Source organism: Galeopterus variegatus, unplaced genomic scaffold, assembly GCF_000696425.1.
Source record: "Galeopterus variegatus unplaced genomic scaffold, G_variegatus-3.0.2 Scaffold706, whole genome shotgun sequence".
Taxonomy (NCBI): Eukaryota; Metazoa; Chordata; class Mammalia; order Dermoptera; family Cynocephalidae; genus Galeopterus; species Galeopterus variegatus.
The window spans coordinates 317967-341799 of NW_007726817.1; the positions used below are offsets into that span (position 1 = coordinate 317967).

The 23833-nt window shown below is 45.8% G+C and overlaps 1 long non-coding RNA gene across 1 annotated transcript; it reads right to left on the reverse strand.

Moving 5' to 3' along the window:
* Nucleotides 1-17224: 17224 nt before the first annotated feature.
* LOC103589574 lies at nt 17225-23388 on the reverse strand. The gene is made up of 4 exons (XR_550402.1): nt 22806-23388; nt 21833-21922; nt 21518-21687; nt 17225-19806 (listed from the first exon to the last, which is right to left on the reverse strand). It is a non-coding gene; the product is annotated as an uncharacterized LOC103589574 (long non-coding RNA).
* Nucleotides 23389-23833: the final 445 nt, after the last annotated feature.

Sequence of the window (23833 nt, forward strand, 5' to 3'; positions counted from 1 at the left end):
AGATGGGATGGGAGGGGGCTTAGAACCTGGACCCTTCTTTTCTGATCCCCTGCTACTCACTGAAGATTAAGATAGGAAATTCATGCCTTCGGGGAATCAGAGGCTAGGATAGGGAACTGGGGGAACTCTATTCCAGACGTGGGAGCATGGGGTCATAGAGCAATAGGATTTTAGAGACAGAAACAAAGAGACCCTCCAAGTGGTCTTCATCTGGCAGCAGACATGGGCTTTGGGAGAGCCCATGAACCACCCCTGACTTGCCATCACTTGTACAAAATATTTCATATCTATGTATGTACATCACATTCTCAAGCAGCACTGTTGACATTTGGGGTCGGATAATTTTTTGTTTAGAGGGGCTGTCCCACGCACTGTAGGATGTTTAGCAGCATCCCTGACCTCTACCTACTAGATGCCAGTAGCTCCTCCCCCTGCCTATTGTGACAACCAGAAATGTTGCCAAACATTGCCAAATGTCCTCTGGGAGAGTGGGAAGGGCAGAGTTACCCTAGCTGAGAACCACTGGTCTATGTTGATTTTTCTATGTAAAGGGAAAACTGTTATCAGATACTCAAACCATTGATGATGATCCTCAAACCTTCAAATTTACTTAGCAAACGCTGCATTTTTATGAGCCAAGTATTGTGCCAAGAATTGGGAATACAATAGTGACCAAGATAGCCTCTGTCCCCTTGCTCATGGAGTTGAGAGTTCAGTAGGGGAGAAACTGAATGAGTAATTAATTTCCAGAGAGACAAACATCACAAAAGGGAGGTGTACTTATCTACTCCAGTTACCCCCATCATGCAGATGAGGAACTGAGGCCCAGAGCTGTCACAGAGCAAGCTAGGGACAGAGTTGTGGGGCAACAAGGAGTGATGGCTATGAGCCTGCACTCTGGAGCCAGGCTACCTAAGTTCAAATCTCAGCTCTGCCACTCACTTGCTCTGTGACCTGAGCAACTGACATAATCTATCATCACCTCAGTTCCCCATCTGTAAAATGGGGGCAATAATAGTGCTTCTCTCTTAGGGTTGTTGTAAGGACCAAAGAGTTAACATATACAAACTGCCTGGCACACGGTAGTAAGTGCTTGCTGTTACTCTAATTATGATTTTCTTCAGGACAGCTGGCTGTTTTTACCAACTGGGGAGTAGGGAGAGAGCACCCAGCCAGGAACCCCAGGGCTTGATTCCTGGAGTCAATCCAAGCAAGAACTCCTTTCCTCACCTCCCCTCCACCCCAACTTCCTCCTTTAGTCCCCTGGCTCCCCTACCCCCATGAAAGGGAACTTGGGGAGAGCTTGGCTTTCAACACAGCAATGGCAGGAAGTGGTTCTGGTTACCACATCCCCTTCCCCACTTCCCCCAGCCCCTCCTTCCAATACCACAGCTGAGTTTAGCCAAGGCCCCAGGAGAGGAGGCAGAAAGCAGGATATAACGCCAGGTATCTCCCCAACAACCCTGACTGGAGTCTTAGCTTAGACTCTAAGCCCCTCACTCAGGTTGTGGCCCCATCAGGATGGGGAGAGGGCTGACCCTGGGGCCCTGAGTCACCAGCTGGATGACACAGCCCTGCAGGCCACAATTAGTAACTCCAGGCCCCCAGACCAGGGTCAGCCTCACGAGATGAGGAATCTCTCCCCCTATCTAAGACAGGGAAACTCCAAGCCTGTTTCTCCCACATCTGCCAGAAAGCGGAGGGGCAGCCAGGCCCAAGAGGCCCTGGCAGGATGTGGGGGAGACACTAGTGTCTGGGATGAAGCAGATAGGTGTGTATACTGTAAGACATTGCCCCAGGGGAGAGCATCACTCAATACCCACCACCCACGCACAAACACACCTACCATCCCTAGCCCCTGGGTGGTGGCAATTCCCATGCTGACTCTAATAATATGAAGTCATGCCTCCCACTTATCTGTTTTGAGCACCTTCCATAGGGAGGGCATACAGTATAAACTTTGGAATCAGACCTCCTGGGTTCAAATTCCAGGTCCTACCACTTACTGGCTGTGTGATTTTAGGCAAATCACTTTACTTCTCTATGCCTCCATTTCCTCATGTGTAAAATGGGAGAAGGAACAGTCTTCACTTTAAAGGGTAGTGGGGATTAAATGAGATTACGCATTGCAAGTTTTTAGCACAATTCCTGGGGTATAGAAGGTATGCAAAAAAGAAAAAGAAATGTTAGCTGTTATGGTTCCATTACTCTAGTGCTCTCACCTCAGTTTTACAAATTGGCAGTCATGATCCCATTTTCCTGGTGAAGAAACTGTGAGGCTCAGGGACTTTCCCAGATCCACACACCAAGCAAGGGGTAGGCCTGGGACTCAACCCAGATCTGACACCAGCACTTGGACCTTCCTACCACAGATTCTGCGTGTGTCCCCAGCTACTTCAGTCTGCAGTAATTCTCCATCAGTGCATGTAGGGGCACTTGATAGTTCATCCAGTGCCGTCATGTACCTTATCACATCTGATTTGCACCATATGGTGGGTCCTCTTAACATCCTATTTGAAACTGAGGTTCCTGAACACTTTGGCATTTGTAGGAGGCAGAGACTGTGAATGATTTTCCAGGTGACAGACCCAAGGCCCAGAGAAGTACACTAAGTTGCTCACTGCCACACAGCCAGTGAGTGAAAAAGCTCCTGCCTAGGCCTTCTGACTCCAAATCTCGTGCTAAGATCAGGGCTCTGGCAAAAAGGAAGTCTCTGGGGGAAGCAGTCTGGGGCAGGGAGAGGTGGTTGCTCAGAAACCAAGCTGGTGGGGTTAAGCTTAGAAATCAGCAGAGGGAACAGATGTGGGGTATTTGGCTGGGCTCTGTAGAAAAAAAACCAGAAAAGGTGGGGGGATAGAAAAGGAGACTAAAAGAGTAAAGTAGCTGGAAGGAGCAGAGAACAGCCAAGTGGAGTTTCCTTTAAGGTGGAAGGTTCTTGTCTACAAGAAGGGATGGGGCTGTGGAGGGAGAGATGTGGCAATGGAGGGGGAGAGAGGGTGGGCTTGAGACCAGTTCCCTTGGCATTGGATTGCCCACTGGCAGGTAAGAATTTGCTTGGGATTCCAGCAAAGCAGGTGCAGTCCCAAAGTATACATTTAAAAGGCTGTTTTATTTGAAAAAATCCTCAAAATGAAGTCAGCATGGGAAAAATCAGCTTTCTGTTGGACTTCCTTATATAGTCATTTCAGGATTTAGTGGTGTTGTTTTACTTCTGATGACATATGGGGAAGGGCACCATCTTTTCAGTGACCACAGCCACTAAAGGTCTAAATCTAATCCTGTTCACAATGGGGAGGGCTGGGATGAGGCCTTAGTCCTCGGGAAACCCAGTGGTGGCTCAGCCTTTTCTGACCAAATGAATGGAGAGAGCCTTGGGGAATGAATGGAGCAGGAGGGAGAAATCCACACAGCACACAAGGCATCTGCAACATATTTTGCCCCCTTTACAAGCCAGGGTTGAGCCCCTACTCTTGGCCCAGCACACTTTCTCATATATCTTCCAGTTCAGTGGTTTTCAAAGTGTAGTCCCAGAACCAGAAGCATCAGCAGTACCTGGGAACTTGTTAGGAATGCAAAGCCTTGCCTGTCCCCATCCCAGAACCACTGAATCAACAACTCTGGGATGGTGACGGGCAATCTTTGTTTTAGTCAGCCTGGCAAGTGATTCTGATGCATCTCAAGTTTGAGAGACCTCTGCTTTAGTGCAGCTTCATTCCTACACTGAGACCCCACTTTCTACTCCATTTCCAGATGAGGAAACTGAGGCTCAGAGAGATGAAGCCACTTGCCCAAAGTCACGAAGCCAGTACAAAAATCAGGTGGGGTATCTAGGCCTTTCTGACTACAAAGCTGATGCTCCTCACCACAATATTATAGTTGGGGGTGACATTCAGATATTTAACAACCAGGGCCTCTGACCAATCAGTACTGATTCAGTCAGGGGTGGGGGTGGGGGGACAGTGCTAGGAACACTGGGTCCAAAGCAGCACTTGTTACAAATAGGTAGGGAAATATTTCAATATTTTAACAACTGATGACGCTGTACTGGTGCATACCAGCTGCACATCAATCCTGACTCTAGTCCTTTTCCTAGAAGGAGAGACCCCTGGAGCTTGCACTGGGTGGTAATCCTGGAGCTAAATATAGCCCCAAAGAGAACACAGGTGTAACAAGGATCTTATGGGAATACCTGTTCAGCAATACTTCTCTAATTTGGCGGCACAATGGAGTCACCTGAGATTTTCTTTTGAATGCTCATGCCAGGATTCCAACCCCCCCCCGCCCCCCCCAACACCCTTTAGATTCTGATTTAATTGGTCTGGGGTACAACCTGAGCACTGGGATTTTTTTTAAAGCCCCAGTGATTTAAACATACAGCCAGTGTTGAGAACACTGCTACACAGTGTCCCCAGGAACCTGTAAGAGACTCCAGATTAAGAACCCCAGGTTTGCATCAGTATTTCCCAAGGCTGGGGACTTAAAAAAATATAGAGATTCTCAAGAGATTCTGATTCAGTAATCGGTGGGTTCGGAAGTGGATATTAGCAAGCTCCCCTGGTTTAGAAATCACTGACACAGAGAGCCCCGGCTGGCCATGGTAACTGAGAGAGGTTCAGAGATTCTGCCCCCTCTCCCCCCCCAACATAGTTGCAATTGAGAACACTTTGCCAGGAAGTATCCAAAACCAATTTCCGCAGCTTTTCCTTCCCCTGTGCTGTGGAGACATTGCTTCAAAGAACATGTTCTGAAAGAGAGCCCAAAACACCCTCCCGGGAGAGCCATTTCCTACTGTGCTGCTGCAGAGCCCCAGGGCTGCAGGCCCGGCTGGGCCTGCTCTGATTGCCTGTTCTTCCCATTAATCCTGGGACTCCCTCATTTAGATGGGATCTGCATACATTTGCATATTGAGTTCCAGCGCCCCCCTCCCTATCCCCTCATCCCTATCCCCGCATCCCTGTGGTATGTTAGGGGAAAATAAAACTAATGTATTCACAAAGCCTGCTGAGATGTGTTTGAACATGAACTTCACGCAGCACTGGGACTTTGATACACCTGAAGCCAGGGGCACTGGGATGAAGGGAAGATGGCATGGGCTCTCCGTGGATGCACCAGTAAGGCTGGCAGAGGGGAAGATTTAGAAGCCTCCCAGGGTCTGGAAGCAGCAGTTCCAGCCCAGCTCCTGATGAGAGGCCACGCCAGATTTCTCTAGCGGGAAAAAGATGAGAACAACAGTAGAGGAGGTGTGGGGGTTTCTCCTTTCAGAGGGGCAGGTGAAATTCCTTCTCAGCCTCAGAGGGACCTGGCTTGGAGATCACCCAAGAGGCTCTCCCAGCTCCAAACATGAAGAGGCCTGCCAGGTACAACTGGAGCAGTGGAAGAGTCTGGTTGCTGGAATCCAACAGACCAGGATTTGAACTGTGTGGCCTTGGGTAATGACTTTCCCTCCTTGAACCTTAGTTTCCTCATCTCTATTGTGGGGTAATAAGCTCATTATACAGTGAGGGGAATCATGTCTTTATTAAGGCCCATTCTGAGGCAGGAAAGGAATCTAATGGGTACTCATAGATGAGTCTTATGGGTGTTCCAGAAATCTACACATCCATGGCAAACAACCTCAAAACTTTATGGCTCTAAAACAACAATTTACTGTGACTGTATCTCACTATCCTGTGGGTCAGGAATTTGGATAGAACACAGCAGGACTGTTCTTCTCTGCTCCGTGAGGCCTGGGTATTCAGCTGGTGGCTGAGGATAGAATGGAGGGTTCAAGATGGTTTCACTCACATTCCTGGGTGTGTTAATCATGTTTTTTATATTCTGTATTCTAGGATATTTTCACCCTGGTGCTTCCCCATGTGGACCTGTGTGGCCCATGTGCCCTCTCCTCTTGAACTGTGAGTAATAAACTATTTTTTTCAATGGCAGTCCTCTCCTGATCTGTTGGCCTCTCCATACTTGAATAAAAACAAAATCCAATAGGGCCGGCCTGTGGCTCACTTGGGAGAGTGTGGTGCTGATAACACCAAGGCCACGGGTTCGGATCCCTATATAGGGATGGCCGAGTAGCTCACTTGGGAGAGTGTGGTGCTGACAACACCAAGTCAAGGGTTAAGATCCCCTTACCAGTCATCTTTTTAAAACAAATGAACAACAACAACAACCAAAAAAATCCAAGGTATATTTTAAAACTCAAGGGTCTTGGCAGGGCCAACCAGAAGGATGGGCTCCGCTGGGCCCTTCTCCCTTCTCCATGTAATCTCAGGGCCTATCTGGTCTCTCCAGTCAGTCTTCTACAGAGTAGCTCAGGGGTCCCAGAGACCAAGGCAGGAGCTGCCAATTCTCTTAAAGTCTAGGCCCAGAGCGGGTATAGTGTCACCTCCAGGGTATTCTATTGGCCAAAGCAGTCAATTCAAGGGGAGGAAATAGAGCCCAATTCTCTGTGGAAGGAATAGCACAGAGCATGCAGTCATCTTTAAATCTTCCAGGGAGGGAGAGGAATCCTCCCATTGGAGACCTCCCAAGGGCATCTAGTATGCAGACACATGACTAGGTTTGGGCCATAGGATGCTCCCACCCAGAAATTTGGCTCCTAGGAGACTGCTGTGTTGGCTCATGAGCAAGATGTGGCTTTGAGGGCCCAACAGCCCTGAGAGTCCTCACAGGGTGTCTCTGCAGCATGTCCCTGACCCCAATCACTGCTGACCAGTATCCCTTGGCTCCAGCTCACTTTTCAAGTTTGGTACATTCCTTTTTGCTTAAGTTAGCCAAACCAGTTTTGATTGCTTGCAACCAAGGGCCCCAACTGACACAAGGACCATTCTCTTTCTTCTCCTCAGCCCCTAAGTGTCCGGCTTTGATCTTTGATCACAAGCACCACCAGCCTCATTTCCTAAAGCCTCCTAGACAGCACCTCCTAAAGGTCCCAGGGGCACTTCTAATGTAACATGGTCCAAGTCCATCCTCCCAATCCCTGTCCCTTCCTCTGGGCTCCCCTTTCTGCTTTCTATTCATAGCACTTTCTCTTCCCAATTTCCAAATCATCGGTATGTAATCCTACAGCTCCCCCGACGCTGTGTCATCCAAATAATTGACAATCGGGAGTAAATCCATCCCCTCTGTATTTATTAGTTTGCTAGGGCTACCATAACAAAGTACCACAGACTGGGTGGCTTAATCAACAGAAATTTATTTTCTTACAGTTCTGGAGGCTAGAAGTTCAAGATCAAGGTGTGGGCAGGATTGGTTTCTTCTGAAAACTCTCTCCTTGGCCATCTTCTCCCTGTGTCTTCACATGGTCTTCCCTCTGTGTGACTGTCTGTGTCCTAATTTCTTCTTCTTAAGGACACCAGTCATATTGGATTAGGGCCCACTCTGGTGACCTCATTTTAATTTAATTACCTCTTTAAAAGCCCTGTCTCCAAAATACAGTCATATTCTGAGGTTCTGGGGGTTAGGGCTTCAACATGTGAATTTGAGGGGGACACAGTTCAGCCCTGACACCTACCATCCTCTGCATTCTCACTGCCTCTGCCCGAGCTTCAGTCATACCACCTCTCACCTGTTATTGCAATAGCTCAGCTCCTCTAGCACCCAGCACCTGTGCTCCCAGATTCATTTCCTTGGTCAGCTCTCCCTGCGTACTCAGCTTCCATAGCTCCCTAGTGCCTCCAGAATAAAGTCTGAACTCCTTAGCCTGGCATCCAAGGCCCTTCAGAAGCTGACTCTGTCCTGCTTCTGCAATCATCATTGCAATTAGGGCCAGGAAAAATGGCAATGTTTGTCTACAGCCTTGCTACTCAAAGTCTAATTCATGGACCTGCAGCATCGGCATCATCTGGGAGCTTGTTAGAAATGCAGAATCTCTGGCCAGACCCCAGACCTGCTGAATTAGAATCTGCATTACCTGCACAAAATCCCTAGGAGATGCATATGCACATTGAAAGTTGAAAGTTTGGGCCGGCCCGTGGCTCACTCGGGAGAGTGCGGTGCTGATAACACCAAGGCCATGGGTCCGGGTCCCTACATAGGGATGGCCGGTTGGCTCACTTGGGAGAGTGTGGTGCTGACATCACCAAATCAAGGGTTAAGATCCCCTTAAAAAAAAAAAGTTAAAAGCCAGACCTGCTGAATTAGAATCTGCATTACCTGCACAAAATCCCTAGGAGATGCATATGCACATTGAAAGTTGAAAGTTTGGGCCGGCCCGTGGCTCACTCGGGAGAGTGCGGTGCTGATAACACCAAGGCCATGGGTTCGGATCCCATATAGGGATGGCCGGTTCGCTCACTTGGGAGAGCGTGGTGCTGACAACACCAAGTCAAGGGTTAAGATCCCCTTACCGGTCATCTTTTAAAAATAAAAAAAAAAAAAAGAAAGTTTGCAGACACCAATGGTATCCAGAGAGGGACTCATAGGAACACGACTCACCTTGTTGGCCCAGAAATTTGACTTTGCCCTGTTGGAACCACATAATTCAAGGGAGTCTGGGATGCATAGCAGATGACAATTCTGAACAAACAAATGAACTTGGCTATTAAGAAAAGCCCAAGGCTATTAAGAATTCCTAAATCACAGGTATGAGCAAATGAAAAGATGGCTTCCTGATGGGTTCATTTTCTCATTTCCATTCAGCAAACATTTACTGAGCCCCTGCTGAGTGCCAGGCTGAGTGCCGGTGCTGGGTATAAGGAATTAAAGATGTGAGCTTTGTCCTGTGGGAGCTCACAAACCAGGAAGGGAGACAGACCACAAAGAGATGAGCTGAATAACTGGCGTACAAGGGCATCCACCCACCCACCCACACTCAATACTCCTTTCCCTGAACTTCGGTTCTTGGAACACTTCAAGAGCTCTGGCCTCTGAGCCTTTGCACTCTCCATCTCCCCTGCCTCAAACCCTTCCCACACCTCCCCTCTCTGCCCTACCCCTTTTATATTTCAGCTGAGATGTCACTTCTTCCAGGAAAATGCTGCTGACAACCCTAACCTGGGAAGGGAGCCTTTTCTGTGCTCTCATGACTCCCTTCAACCCACCACTTCCCTTATTGAGGCATTTTTCATAATTCAGAGTGAATTTCCTGTTGATTTGTCTCTCTCTCCCCGCAGGCTAAGAACATCATGAGGGCGGGATGCTTATCCACTCTGTCACTGTAATCTCAGGTGTTTCTTAAATATAGAAACATAATAGTAATACTGGTCAGCATTTTTTATTTTTTGGAGCTCATACTATGGGCCAGGCACTGTCCTAAGTATTTATACAGAATAACTCATTTAATCCTCACAACTACCCAGTAAGGAGGGTGCTGTTTTTTCCATTTCCCAGATGTTGAAATAGAGGAACAGAGAAGTTAAGTAACTTGTCCTAGGTCACAAAGCTAGCAAATAGCAGAGTAGGATTCAAACCCAGGCATTTTGGCTCTGGAATGCATATTAGAAGAGGGTGATTAACTCCATGGGGGAGAGGTCAGAGGTCAGGGAAGGCTTCAGCAGGAACACCTGAGCCATGTTTTGAAGCGTAAATAGGAGTTTGTCATGTGGAAAAGGAGGAGCAGGGCTTTGCAGACTTAACAACCTCTAATCTGGGCCCCACCTGTCAGTGCAACAGCTTTTTCCTGAAAGGCAAATGGAAAGCAATTGACAGCACTCCAGACACTGGCCAAGGAGGCTTAGAGCAATTGCCTCAGGGTGAATGCTGGGTTTGGTTTCAGCCTGAGTCACCCATGGGGGGTAAGAAGTATGCTGGCCTCCCCTTTTGCCCCAAGGTTCAGGCTCACTCTGGAACCACCTCCTTCCCTGCAGGGACTGGCTTGCCACCTCAGTAAGGAAGGCCTCAGCAAGCACACCTTCAGTCAGGTGTGGGCTCAGAGCAGGCCTGCAGCCCATAAGGAGAGCCAGGGACTTTCCTTTCTTCCCTGCAAAGCACCCCAAAACCCCACTCAGGCTGTCCTTAGCCTCACCTTACAAACTGTGGGAGCCTCCTCTGGCTCAGGGGTCTTCTAACCTCTAAAGCCCCAGAACCCCATCAAGAAACTGGATCTCAGGGCTGGCCCATGGCTCACTTGGTAGAGTGTGGTGCTAATAACACCAAGGCTATGGGTTTGGATCCCTATATAGGGATGGCCACTTAGCTCACTTGGGAGAGCATGGTACTGACAACACCCAGTCAAGGGTTAAGACTCCCTTACCAGTCATCTTTAAAAAAAAAAAAGAAACGATCTCAAGGGAACCCTAGTATATAAAACAGATTAAGAGGAGGAGCTTTCCATCTCTGCTGCTCCTGTCCCTGAGAGGTGCCCTGGAATCCTAATCTAGCCCAGCCACCTCATTTTACTATTGGGAAAACTGAAACTCAGAGGAGTAATAGGACTTGCAAAGAACACAGAGCAAGGCAGGTCCAGTGCCTGGAGAGGCCTCTCCACACTAAATGGACCAGCACCATCTCTCCTGTCTCCTCTGTCCTGTCCTCTCAAATGCAACCTAGAAGATTCTCCTTCCTCACTCATTCATTCATTCATTTAGCAAAACTTTTCTAGGCACTGAGCTGAGCTCCTGACCTCAGGGGTTGCAAACCGATGTGTAAGACAGATACATTCTGGACATTTACAATCCACTCTGACAAAGTCATGGCAGAAACAATGTCTGTCTTGTTCATCACCATATTCCCAAGGCCTAGTACATAGTACATACTCAATAAGTATGTGTGGAGCACTAAGGAAGGAATGACATGGGTATGGTGGGAGACTAGGTGGGAGGGCCATGCTAGACTTTCAAGCCCTTCCTTCTCCCCCTCCCAGCACTCAGCACCCCCTTAATGAGGGAGCTGAGGACTCAGACTCTGCTACAGCTCCCAGCTTTGGTGATCTAGACCTAGGCTGGCCCAGTGGCCATGAGACACAAGTGGTTATTTCAACTTAAATTAAATTAAGATTTAAAATTCAGGGGCCGGCCCATGGCTCACTCGGGAGAGTGTGGTGCTGATAACACCAAGGCCACGGGTTCGGATCCTATGTAGGGAGGACCGGTTCGCTCACTGGCTGAGCGTGGTGCTGACAACACCAAGCCAAGGGTTGAGATCCCCTGACCAGTCATCTTAAAAAAAAAAAAAAAGATTTAAAATTCAGTTTGCCAGTCTCACTAAGCCACATTTCAAGTGCTCAAAAGCCACATGTGACTAGTGACCCTATCGAACAGCATATGTTATAGAATATTTGCATCATCACAGAAAGTTCTCTTCAACGGTGCAACTAGTCTAGAGCAGCGACTTCCAGATTTTGAACTTCAAGGACCAGGATAGTTCCATGAATATTTGAGAAAAAAAATTTTTTTTTTGGCAGCTGGATGATAAAGGGATCCAAACTCTTGACCTTGGTGTTATCAGCACCATGCCCTAACCAACTGAGCTAACGGGCCAATCCTATGTTTAGGAACTGATAGAAGGTTGTCAATTCTTCATTTTGCCAAGAAATTTTAAAAGGAGTAATAATGACCCCCAAAAAGAACATGGACAATAAAGTAATATGAAATTCTTGATTGATCCCTGGGTTAAAACAAAAGAATAGCCCACATCAAGGAACATTAGAACAATTGGAGAAATTTGAATATAGATTGTATATTGGATAATTGTATGAGTACTTCAAAAAGTTCATGAAAAAATAGAATTGAAAGATAATAGGAATCATTCCATGAACTTTTTGAAGTACCCTTGTACTATGGTTATGTAGGAAACTGCCTTTATTTTTTGGAGGTTTGGGGTGGAGAATTTGAGTGAAATGGGAGGATGTTTGCAACTAACTCTCTTGTGGTTCAGAAAAAAAAGTAGCATATGCATAAATATAAATACATATACAGAGAGAGAGAAGAGGAAGAAAATATGACATTATGCTAACAATTGGTGAATCTAGATAAAGGCTGTTCTATTCCTGCAACTTCTCTGAAGATGAGAATTTATCAAAATAAAAAGCTGAATAAAAATAAGAAGTCAAGGGTCAAGCCCGTGGCGCACTCAGGAGAGTGCGGCGCTGGGAGTGCAGCAGCGCTCCCGCCGCGGGTTCGGATCCTATATAGGGAAGACCGGTGCGCTCACAGCGCTCACTGGCTGAGCGCGGTACGGCCGGTCTCAAAAAGGACAAAAAATATATATATATATTAATATAACCTAAACTGAAATTATACATTCCAGGTATCCAGCACAAGTGTCCAAGTAAAACATGAGGAATCTAAACCCTTTAATTTGGAAAGCAAGAAATAGGATTGACATTTTCACTCCAAGAAAAAAGTTTTATTCATAAATATAATAGTTGACTTGAGAGATTTCTTTAAAAGAAGACTGATTGAGCACATCACTAAGATTCTCAAAGAACTACTGTCGGCAGGGCATGAAGGAGTCTTCTACGGCTGTGTCATGTCCTGTTTCTTGCTATGGGATGTTGGTTACATGGATGATGTCAAGGGTTGAATTGTGCCCCATCCCAACCCCCACTCCGAACAAGATATATCCACCCTGACCCTGTGAATGTGACTTTATTTGAAAAAAGCATCCGTCTTGCTAGGGCTTGGGCCCACAGACCCTTCAAACCTGTTATACAGATTGGGTCACCAGACCCTTCCCATGCAGGTCCACAAGGTAGGTAATTGGGAAGGATCCTGGGACCCATTGGCAGATGACACGAGCTCCATCCTCAGCTTGTTCAGCAGTAGCAGGTTACCGATCTGGTAGCAGCGACGGTGGCGGTGGTCTCTAGGGTCATCCTGGGGCCCTGGCGGCAACAGCCTCCAGTAGCAGTAGCAGCCGCCCACCCCAACCATCCCGGGGCAGGGGAGGCCAATGGGGATCAGAGCTACTCATCCTTTATACTTAAGTCTGATAACCCAGGACACCTGGGTGCCCATGTGCATCTACATCAGACAATAGCCAAGGAACACCTGGATGCACGTGCATATTTACATTAAATGCTTGGCAAGATTCTGAACATCTCAGAGGCCCTGTCTATTTTCCTGTAGTTTCCCTACAGTATCTTAGCAGATGTAATTAAGTTAAGGATATGGAGATGAGATCATTCTGGATTAGGGTTGGCCTTACATTCAATGACTAGTTGTCCTTATAAGAGAAAGGCATAAGGAGATTTGAGACACAGAGAAGAAGAAAGCCATGTGAAGGTGGAGGCAGACAGATTGGCCTGATGTTGCCACAATAGCTGGAAGAGTCAAGGATTTTTCCCCAGAGACTTCAGAGAAAGGGTGTCCCCGCTGACGCCTTGATTTTGGATTTCTAGCCTCCGAACTGTGAGAGAATAAATTTCTGTTGTTTTAAGCCACCAGGTTTGTAGTAATTTGTTATAGCAAACCCTGGGAAATTAATACATGTGTTCAATTAGTGACAATCCATTAAGCTGTACACATATGCTTTGTGCTTACAGTTCTGTGTATGTTACAGTCCTTTAAAAATGTACTTAAAAATAAATAAAACAAGAATGACCATCTACTATCAACATTAACTTATTAAAATATTTTTAAATAACAGGTATAGTAAGGACGTAATTTCAAAAGATGAGACCTTTAAAAGAAATTTAACTTTATACTTTCTTTTTTCCTTCATTTTGCTAGGAATCCATAAAAATATCTCCTCATAGATAAGCACCATCTGCAGACTGGCTGCATCAGAATCACCTGGGGACCTTTAAAAAATACAGAATCCCAGACAGAGAGATCACCAGGACAGGATAGGGAGTCCAGAAATAGACCTGAATACATGTGGGAATTTAGTATAAGCTAAAAGTGGCATTTCAAAACAGTGGGGGGAAGATGGATTATTTAATATGGTGTTGGTTCCACTGGCTAACTACTTAGAAAAAATATATAAATAAAGCTGTATCTCTACCTCATTCCAATCATCAAAATAAATTCCAAATGGATGAAAAGCATAATTAAGAAAAGGAAAACCCTCAGAAAAGGACAAGAGAATACAAGATGTTTTCCCTTCATAATTCTGAGATAGGAACAGCCTTTAACAAACATTTACCGAATACTTACTCTCTACCTAACTTTGCATTTGGGGCTAGGCCCTGCCCTCCAGGAACTCATATTCTAGTGAAGGTGATCTAGAACAGGGGTTCCTTCCCAGGATTTAAGATTTCACTGACCATTAATAATAATTTTAAAATCCTTTGTTTTAAAAAAATTCTGGGCTGGCCCATGGCTCACTCGGGAGAGTGTGGTGCTGAGAGCACCAAGTCAAGGGTTAAAATCCCCTTACCGGTCATCTTTAAAAAAAAAAAAAAAGCCACAATAATCAACCACATTGTATATTGACAAAATAAAATAAAATAAAATAAAAAAATAAATTCTTACAGTTGGGGAAGTATTCCTATGCACAATGCAAAACCTCAAAGCCATCATGAAAAAGATTAATAAATTTGACTACATAAAAACAAATGGCGGGCCAGCCTGTGGCTCACTCGGGAGAGTGCGGTGCTGATAACACCAAGGCCACGGGTTCGGATCCCATATAGGGATGGCCGGTTGCTCACTGGGTGGGCGTGGTGCTGACTAAATTTGACTACATAAAAACAAATGGCGGGCCAGCCTGTGGCTCACTCGGGAGAGTGCGGTGCTGATAACACCAAGGCCACGGGTTCGGATCCCATATAGGGATGGCCGGTTTGCTCACTGAGTGAGCATGGTGCTGACAACACCAAGTCAAGGGTTAAGATCCCCTTACCGGTCATCTTTTAAAAAAAAAAAAAAATGGCTCTGATAGGGGTGGGGAATGGAGGTAAATTGCTTAATGCATATGAGGTAATAAAAATCTTTGGAACTGGATCCCTGTACCGTCCAGCAGCAAAAAAAAAAAAAAATGCTTGGAACTAGATAGAAGTGGTGGTTGCACAACATTACTAAATACCACTGAATTATAAACTTCAAACTGATTAATTTTATATTCTGTGAATTTCAATTTTAAAAAGTACAATTTTAAAAGTCAACTTAAAAAAAAATGCTCCACTGGGAAAATATCTGCAGCACAAAAGGGAGACAAAGAATTCATTTCTCTAATATACAAAGAGCTCTTACAAATCAATAAGGCAAATATAAACAATCTGGTTGGTATTGGTGAGGGCATGGAACAACAGATAACCTCACATCATTGGTAAGAATGTAAATTGGTGTGAACTTTTGGAATATAATTTGGGAATAAATTAAATGGACATATCCTTTAATCCAGCAATTTCACTGCTAAGATTTTTTTTTCTTACAAATGTACTCACAAGTGTTTATTGTACTATTCTTGCAAGTCAAGCAATCATTGATATTTACCGAGTACTGTTTGTAGTAGCAAACAACCAACCTAAGTGACCATCAGTAGGGATGAATATGGTACATCCATAAAGTGGAATCCTATCTAGTCATTAAAAAGAATGAGATATATCTATATGTACTTATGGACAATTATGCAAGACAAGAACAATTAAATTGGGGGGGAATGAAGCAATGTCCAGAGCAGTTACATCATCCAATGTGTACATATTCTTAAAACATTTCCAGAGGGTACACAAGGAACAAGTAACTGTGGTTACCTTTAGAAAGCAGCACTGAGATTGGGGGACAGAAAGAGAGAATACCTAGATTTTATACCTTTTCATATTTCTTGATTTTTTTTTTTGGTGGCTAGGCTGTGCAGGGATACCTTAACCTCAGTGTTATAACAAAGCGTTTTAACCAACTGAACAACCAGTCAGCCCTAATATATTACTTTTTAAGATTAATTTTTAAATTATAAATAGCTTAGGCATAGTTAAAGTATAGACAACAAAGCCAGTTCCTACCACCCAGACTGTCATTTAACATGACACACAATTTGAAGATCTCTGTGCACTGTTTGTTTTCCCCTGTGCACTCTTCTATGACCCCACTCCCCTCCTTCTGCCCAAGAGATGGCACCATTCTGAATTTGGTGTTCTCAGACATGCATGTTTCTATTCCCATGCATTTAAAAAAATATTTTATTACTTCCATAAGTATCAATAAATAAAATACTATTTTGCATGCTTTCTCCTTCACAAAAAAAAGTGTTCACCTACACAGTACAGCTCTTAGACCTGGACAAGTCCGGCCTTGGACCCCAAGTTTTAGTGGGTGTCTCCCTCTGGCCCTCCACTGTCTTTGCCCCTCTCTGTGGAGCAAATAGTCCAGAGGGACAAAGTAATGTGCACACCTAGAGTCCATGAGCCTCTCAGAGACCACAGTCAGAATATCTGGGACCCCAGAACTCTGGGCCCAAACAGCCTTGAGCCTGTCTCCAGCACCTTTGCAGGGCTCTTTACAGGGTCGATCTTCCTGAAGAGTGGACCATCTACCTACCTGTGCACCTCCAGGCCAGAGGAGTGTTTGGAAAGGGGTGGGGTGGGGGTAAATGGAGCTGAAACTGGGGAGTGAACACACACAGGAAGGGGGTATGGGATGCGGGGGTGGAGATGGAGGTGGGCCTCCATTCACTTTCTTGCCTTGGGACACCCCCACACACATTAAGTTCTGTGCATTCCGCACCTTGCTTTTCCACTCAACATACATTTTTGAGCATCATCTGTTAATATCTATAGCTCCAGTTTATTGATTTTCACTTCCATACGGTATTTCATTCATTAAAGTTTTTAAAAGTTTCAGGGCTGGCCAGGTAGCTCAGTTGGTTACAGCGCGGTGCTGATAACACCAAGGTCAAGGGTTCAGAACCCCTTACTGGCCAAGTGACAAAAAAAAAAAAAAAAAAAATTTCAGATTCCTGTACTGTGCCCAGAAGATTCTGACGGGGAAGGGTCTAGATGTGGCTCAAGCATCTGGCCCTCTTGGAAGGCCTGCATGAGGCAGTTTGACAGCCCGGTTTGGGAAACATGAGGAGATAACACCCCTTTCGGCATGCCTCTGGCTTTGCACAGGCTAACACTACCACTCTCTGCTGCCCCTCCACGAGGTCCCCAAGGTCACCAGCCGAGTGGTGACCACCGAACAGGTCTCCAGCCCAGCCGCCTGGTTCCGGTCTGACAAACATGGCGGAGGCAGCGGACGCCCCCTGCTGGAAACAAACGCGAACTGAGCAGACCGGCCCCTCCTCCCTCCACCCCGCCATCCTCCCCCAGCACCTACTCCAGGCTTTAGAGCTCATTTAAGGTCCACTCCGCTCGGACATGAATAATTTCCATCTCCTCCGGTTCCAAAAAACATTCACGCATAACGTGGACATTCTAACAGCTCCCATTTACGGAGCCTTTATTAGGGATGGAGTGGCTGATTCTGCAGGGCTTAAGTCCTGGTCTGTCCACTGATCGTGAGATCTCTGGCAAATCATTGGACCTCTGAATAACTCAGTTCCTCATGAATAAAATGGGGACAGTAATATACCTTCACGAAGGACTGCTTCGAAGATTAAAGTCAAAGTGTAAAGTGTTTAAAGTGATGCCTAGCCTACAGCAAGCACTAGTTACTATTAGGTACCCGAGCTCAGCTATTAGAGTGAGTGTTATAACACCAAGGTTAAGGGCTCAGGTCCTCGTACTGGCTAGCCACCGAAAAGAACAAAAACACCCCCCAAAATAACAACTAAAAACTATCAGGTGCCAGACCAAGGGCTAATGATTTCTCAGTTACAGAGAACTTACTTTGTTCTATATTCTTTCTGTTGATTATATTTTATATCACAACTCCATGACATGAGTGTGCTTATAGTCACCCCCACTTTGCAGGGGTTGAAACTGGGGCACAGAGAGACCAAGCAGCTCAAGGTGGTGCAGCAAGGGGGCTGGCCAGTTGGTTAGAGTGTGGCCTTGTAACATCAAGGTCAAGGGTTCAGTTACCACCCAGCCGTGGGGGTAAAAAAAAAAAGTAGTAGAGCATAATTTGAACCCAGGAAAATGTACTCCAGAGCCCTCACTTTAATCATCACATCCTCACAATGATCTGGTGAGACAGGTATAATCCCCATTATATAGATGTGAAAACTGAGGCTCAGAGAGGTGAAGTGACTTGCTTTATATCATATAACTAATTAGTACTTGAGCCCTGGCCTGGACTTGACCCAGTTCTGTCTCCCTGCACTGTCTCATGTAATACCATGACAATGCAGGAGGAGTAGTGACCTTGTGTGACAAGTGAGGACACTGAACTGAGATGGTTGAGTGACTTGCTCAAGGTCATAGAGTAAGAAAGTAGGGAGCCTTTTCTGTTGGAGGCAGGGCCCAAGGACCTTCTGTTCAGAGCCAGCACCTCCTCAACACCCTGCTGCAGCCCCTCCCCATCTCTTGTCTTCATGGTCACAGCTCGTCTTCCCAGGCATTCAAGTTTAGCACCATTTGCTTCTGGGCCAACCTCAGCATAGCTGTCAAAGTCATGGTCTCAAGCTGTCGCTCAGCCTGAGTCCGGCCTTGGCATTGGCTCTTGGGGCTTCCTGTATGGTGTGCGGTTCAGCTTCCAATCTCCTGCCCTCTGGGAGGCAGCTGGTACAGTGGACAGAATAGGGGCTGGAGCCAGACAGTCCAGAGTTCAAATCAAGCTGGGCTCCTTCATTTCTACATGACCTTGGATGAGTTTCCTTACCTCACAGATCTCCCATTTTATCACCTCTAAAATGGGGGTAATGATTTGTGCTTTGCAGGCTGCTGTGAGGAGGAAATGCAACAGTATGTATAGCATCTGGCACATAGTAGGTACTCAATCAATGTTAGATCCCTTTGCTAGTCCTTTTCTCCAAACCCTTGTCTCCTGCTGTGCATGCCCCCTACCCACAGGCCCAGAAGTTCCCACTTTCACTTCCAAGATGGTCCCTTGGCCTGTACAAGACATCTCAGTGCCAGAGTTGGGCTGGTGTTGTAGGCTGTATGTCCTCTGTGGTGCCTGGGGCAGAAGGGAAGGTCACAAAGCACTGAACTCATAGGCAGAATAACATTATCATAAGTAACTCAGTCACTATTCAATGACCCAACAAAGATTGATTGAGCACCTACTATGTGCCAATGACCATGCATGGTAATTCAGCTGCAGTGGTAAACAAGAAAGACAGGCTCCCTGTATGACATATTTCATTGAGAGCTTACCTGGTCAGTGTTCAGCCACTGGGCTGGGCACCACACGTAATGATACTGGGCACATTTACTGAGCACTTACACAGTTTTCCATACATTTTTTTTTCTTTTCCATACACTGTTTCATTTAATCCTCATGAATACCGCATGAAGTATTAATGTCATCCCTAATTTATAGGTAAGGAAACAAAGGCATAGAGAGTTAAGTCAAATAAAGAAAGAAAAAAGGAAAAAAAAAAAAAGAAGAAGAATAGAGAGTTAAGTTACTCACAGTAGAGCTGGGGGTTGACTGCAGACAGTCTGATTCCAGAGCCTACAATCTTAACTGCGTGGCTACACATTCTCCCTTTTACTCCTCAGTGTTCCCTGTGAGTACTGTTTTCCCATTTTACAGATCAGGAAACTGAGACTCACAGGGAAGGAAGTCTGCCCAAAGTCACACAGCATTTAAATATAGGTGCTGGAATATTTGGATCTTTGGTTTGGTCTTACTCTAGAGTTCTCTGCTCCATGTTATCCTACTAAGAGCCGACCTATTCAACAACAATTTTCTACCCAGCAGAAAAACAAATCAGACTCAGGTATGACCTTGGGAGGCTCAGTGCATTGAGAAAGCTCATTACACGGTGGTATATGTTATGACAGAGGCATGTACAGTGTAACAGGGGAACTCACCGTAGAGAGATAGCAACTCGTACTGGGAAGGAGTCCCAGAAGGCTTCCTGGAAGAGGTGATGAGGAACCTAGAAAGATCACATGTTTAGATCCCTGTACTGGCCAGCTGCCAAATAAATAAGTAAATAAATAATAAAAATCATAGAATAATAGGACCCATTGGCTTAACATTTAAAAATACAAGAATAAACAAACAAAGATCACACAGACTTCGATTTGGGGAGAGGCATTGCCTGACAAAAATACATGATATGGCTCCTTTCTAGGTAAGGGATCATTTGGCTGTTTCATTTTTGTTTATCTCAAATCTATCCTCTGCCCTTCTCCTGCTCTGCTGTGTATGGCAGAGGCTGATCCCTGCAAACCACATTTCCTGGGCTTCCTTGCCAACTGGCTTCTGGCTAGATTTGGCCAAAGGGAAGCCCTGGTGAGAGATTAGGCAGGAAGAGTAAAGAAGAAGCCAGATATTTCTCCCCATCTCTCTCAGCCTTGGGAAGGGTAGAGTGGGGGGTGCTTCAGCAGCTGCAGTGACTACTCCATGGTTTCAGCTCCTGCTAAACAGGCCTGCTGTGATTCCAGCTTCTCTTCAGGTGGCCCCAGTTCCTGGTCTCTAGTAATACCATCTCCCGCCTTTATACCTCCAGCCCTAGGAGAGGTCGTGGCTTCCTGAAATTGCTAATCTCAATTTTGCCTCAACTTCCCCTGGTTGTTATTTCTGCCCATCAAACAACTTTATAGCTAATTTCCCATATTAAATTCCCTCTTTTTTTTTTTTAAAGATGACCGGTAAGGGGATCTTAACCCTTGACTTAGTGCTGTCAGCACCACACTCTCTGAAGTGAGCGAACCGGCCATGCCTATATGGGATCCGAACACACGGCCTTGGTGTTATCAGCACCGCACTCTCCCAAATGAGCCACAGGCTGGCCCCATTTTTTTTTTTTTTTAAAAAGATGACCAGTAAGGGGATCTTAACCCTTGACTTGGTGTTGTCAGCACCACGCTCAGCCAGTGAGCGAACCGGCCATCCCTATGTGGGATCCGAACCCGGGGCCTTGGTGTTATCAGCACCGCACTCTCCCGAGTGAGCCACGGGCCGGCCCCTTTTTTTTCTTTTTTTGATGGCTGGCAGGTACAGGGATCAAACCCTTGACTTTGGTGTTACTAGCACCATGCTCTAACCAACTGAGCTAACCAGCCAGCCCCCTAAATTCCCTCTTCTGAATCATCTGGCTAGACCCCTGATATTCTGTGTCTCTATTTCCTTGTCTATTAAATGAGAGTTCATTCATTCATTCATGTAACAAATAAGTATCTAGCATCTACCTGTGTCTGCAAAACTGTGATAAATGTTGGGGATACCATAGGAAACAAGACAGATTAAAGGAGACGAAAAGCCAAGCCCTGCCTACCCCTCATGTCTTTGTAATAATCAGATGACATGTTTGCATACGTGTCACCTGATGCCTGATATAGAATCACCATTCTATACAAACAAGCAAACACTATCTGGACTTCAGCCTATTTTCTGAATCCAAGTGTTCTGGTCCTAGGGCCTTTCCCCCCAACCTTACCCCCGTCCAATCCTGTAATAGAAAGATTTAGGACAAATAAAAGGAAGCCTTAATTTACACCATGGGGAGTCAACTTAAGGGACTCATTATCCCAAGCAGTGGTACAGTTTTAAGCTATAAATAGGTTTTTAAAATCAGGTTTAGCTAAACACATAGATGGCAGTGGCGTGGAGAGAGCAGGTAGAGATGAGCCCAGAGCACCTACCTGCTGACTGCCTTCTCTCAGCTCTGCTGCCCTCCTGGGGCATTTAGTACAACAGAAGGAGCACTAGACTGGGAGTCAGGAAACCAGGGATTGAATCCCAACTCTGCTGACCATCAAGTGCATGATCTTGGACAAGGCGCTTCACTGCTCTTGAGCTTCAGTTTCTTCACCTGTCACATGGGAATACTGAGAGTTATCTAGTAGTTGTCATTAGAGTTTAAAAATGTGTATAAGCCACCTAATGCTGCACCTGGTACTTAGTAAGTGCTCAATATGGTGCTTAGTATGATTACTCTCTACTGCAGGAGGTCTGACCTGGACTTGCACACCTTTCCATTAGACCAGGAAACTTGCTGTGTGATACTGAGGAAGTCACTTCCTCTCTCTGGGCTTCAGTTTCTTCACCTATAAAATGAGAAAATAGTAACCACCCTGTCTGACCCAGGAAAAGATAAAGTGTCATCTAAGAACCAGGTGTTATTATTACTACATGAGAAATGGTACAGCAATCTGAAAGTGTGGAGTCTGGAGGCACATTGCTTAGTTTTTAATTCCAGCTCCACCCCTTACTTAGGTAGATTCCTTTACTATTCTGTGCCTCAGTTTCTTTATATGTAAAATGGAGATAATAATGACAAATACCTCAGAGGGCGGTTATGAGGATTAAATAAACTAATGTAGATAAAGCTCTTAGAACAGTGACTGACAGAATATTTTAAGTGTTATGATTACTAAGCATACTTCACATAGTCCCTATGGGGGTACTTTAGAAAGTTCATGGAAAAATAAATTTACAAGATAATACATTGGTTAGAGCACAGCCTTTTGCATCCCCATACTACCCCCCACCCCCACCCCCACCCCCACACACGGTAAAAGATAATACAAATCTTTCCATGAACTTTTTGAAGTACACACTTAAATTGCTTGGGGCTTTGGAATAGACAGACCTGGGTCCATATCCCAGCTCTACCCTCTTGGCTGTGTGACCTTGGATAGGTCACTTCCCCCTCTGAGCCTCAGCTTCCTCCTCTCTACAATGGAAGATAACCCCAGCTTCCTTAAGATACCATGATGCAGCAAAACGCAGACACAGTACCGGACACATTCCCTCCTCCTTCCCTCTTGGCTCCTCTCCTCTTAATGGTCCTCTTTAATGTCCTTCTAATCCAGAGTCCCTTCACTGCTTCCAGAAGTCTTCTCGACAAAGCTGAGGCCAGAAATACAAACTGGATGCTATGGTGGGGAAAGCCCCAGATTAGCAGTCAGAAAATCAGGATTTGCTTACTTGTCTTTGTAATGGAAGGATTCTGATGTGTTGTTGCCAAGGAGCCATGAGTTTTCCCTCTCTTGCCCTTGAGCTCTTCTCCTTTTTCATGATATTCTGCAATCTTGTGATGTTGTGGCAAAGGCAAAGGTTAGGTTTGAATCTTGGGCTGAAGATCGGAAGGGGTGCTGTGGGGCTACTCATGAGTACCCTGACCTTCTTGGAGGAGGTGACTGGGGCAGAGGCAATATGCATCCTACTGGCAGGGGTGGGTGTGGAGGGTACCTCTGTAGAGCTGAGGATTCTGGTCCACGTTGGAAAACTGCCTGGGGAGTGCAAAACCAACCTGCCATCACACCAGCACTAACCCAGCTCTCCAGGACAGCTCTAGGGGCCTGCATGGTTCTGCTGGATGGTAGGGAATGGGGAACGAGGGGCCTAATACAGCCACAGGCCTCCTGCTTTATTTTCCCTACAAAGGAGGAAACCTAGAGAAGGAAATTTTTACCTAGGAAGGCAACAGGTAAACCCACTCATACTCAGATGAAAGCACCCTTTGTCCTTTTTATTTTTTATTTATTTTTATTTTTTTTAAAAGATGACCGGTAAGGGGATCTTAACCCTTGACCTGGTGTTGTTAGCACCACGCTCACTCAGTGAGCAAACCGGCCATCCCTATATGGGATCCGAACCCGTGGCCTTGGTGTTATCAGCACCGCACTCTCCCGAGTGAGCCACAGGCCGGCCCCCCTTTGTCCTTTTTAATAAGTTTTCTCTGCAGGAGTTTTTGAGACTTCCTCCAAATTCGTATTTTTCAATTGAGGAAAATAGCTTGTGCGACACAGAGACTTAGGGACAAAACCAGGGTGGCTTACTCCCTCTCTAGTGCTCTTCCACTGCAAAATGCTAAAAAGGTTTAAACAGAAGGAGGCATTTCAGGCATCCAGGAGGAGAGGCAAACCCTTTCTGAAGGACTGTGAATCTTCAAATACACCTACGCCACCTACATCAAGCAAAGGACAGCTGTGGGAGGATGTCTTAACCTCCAG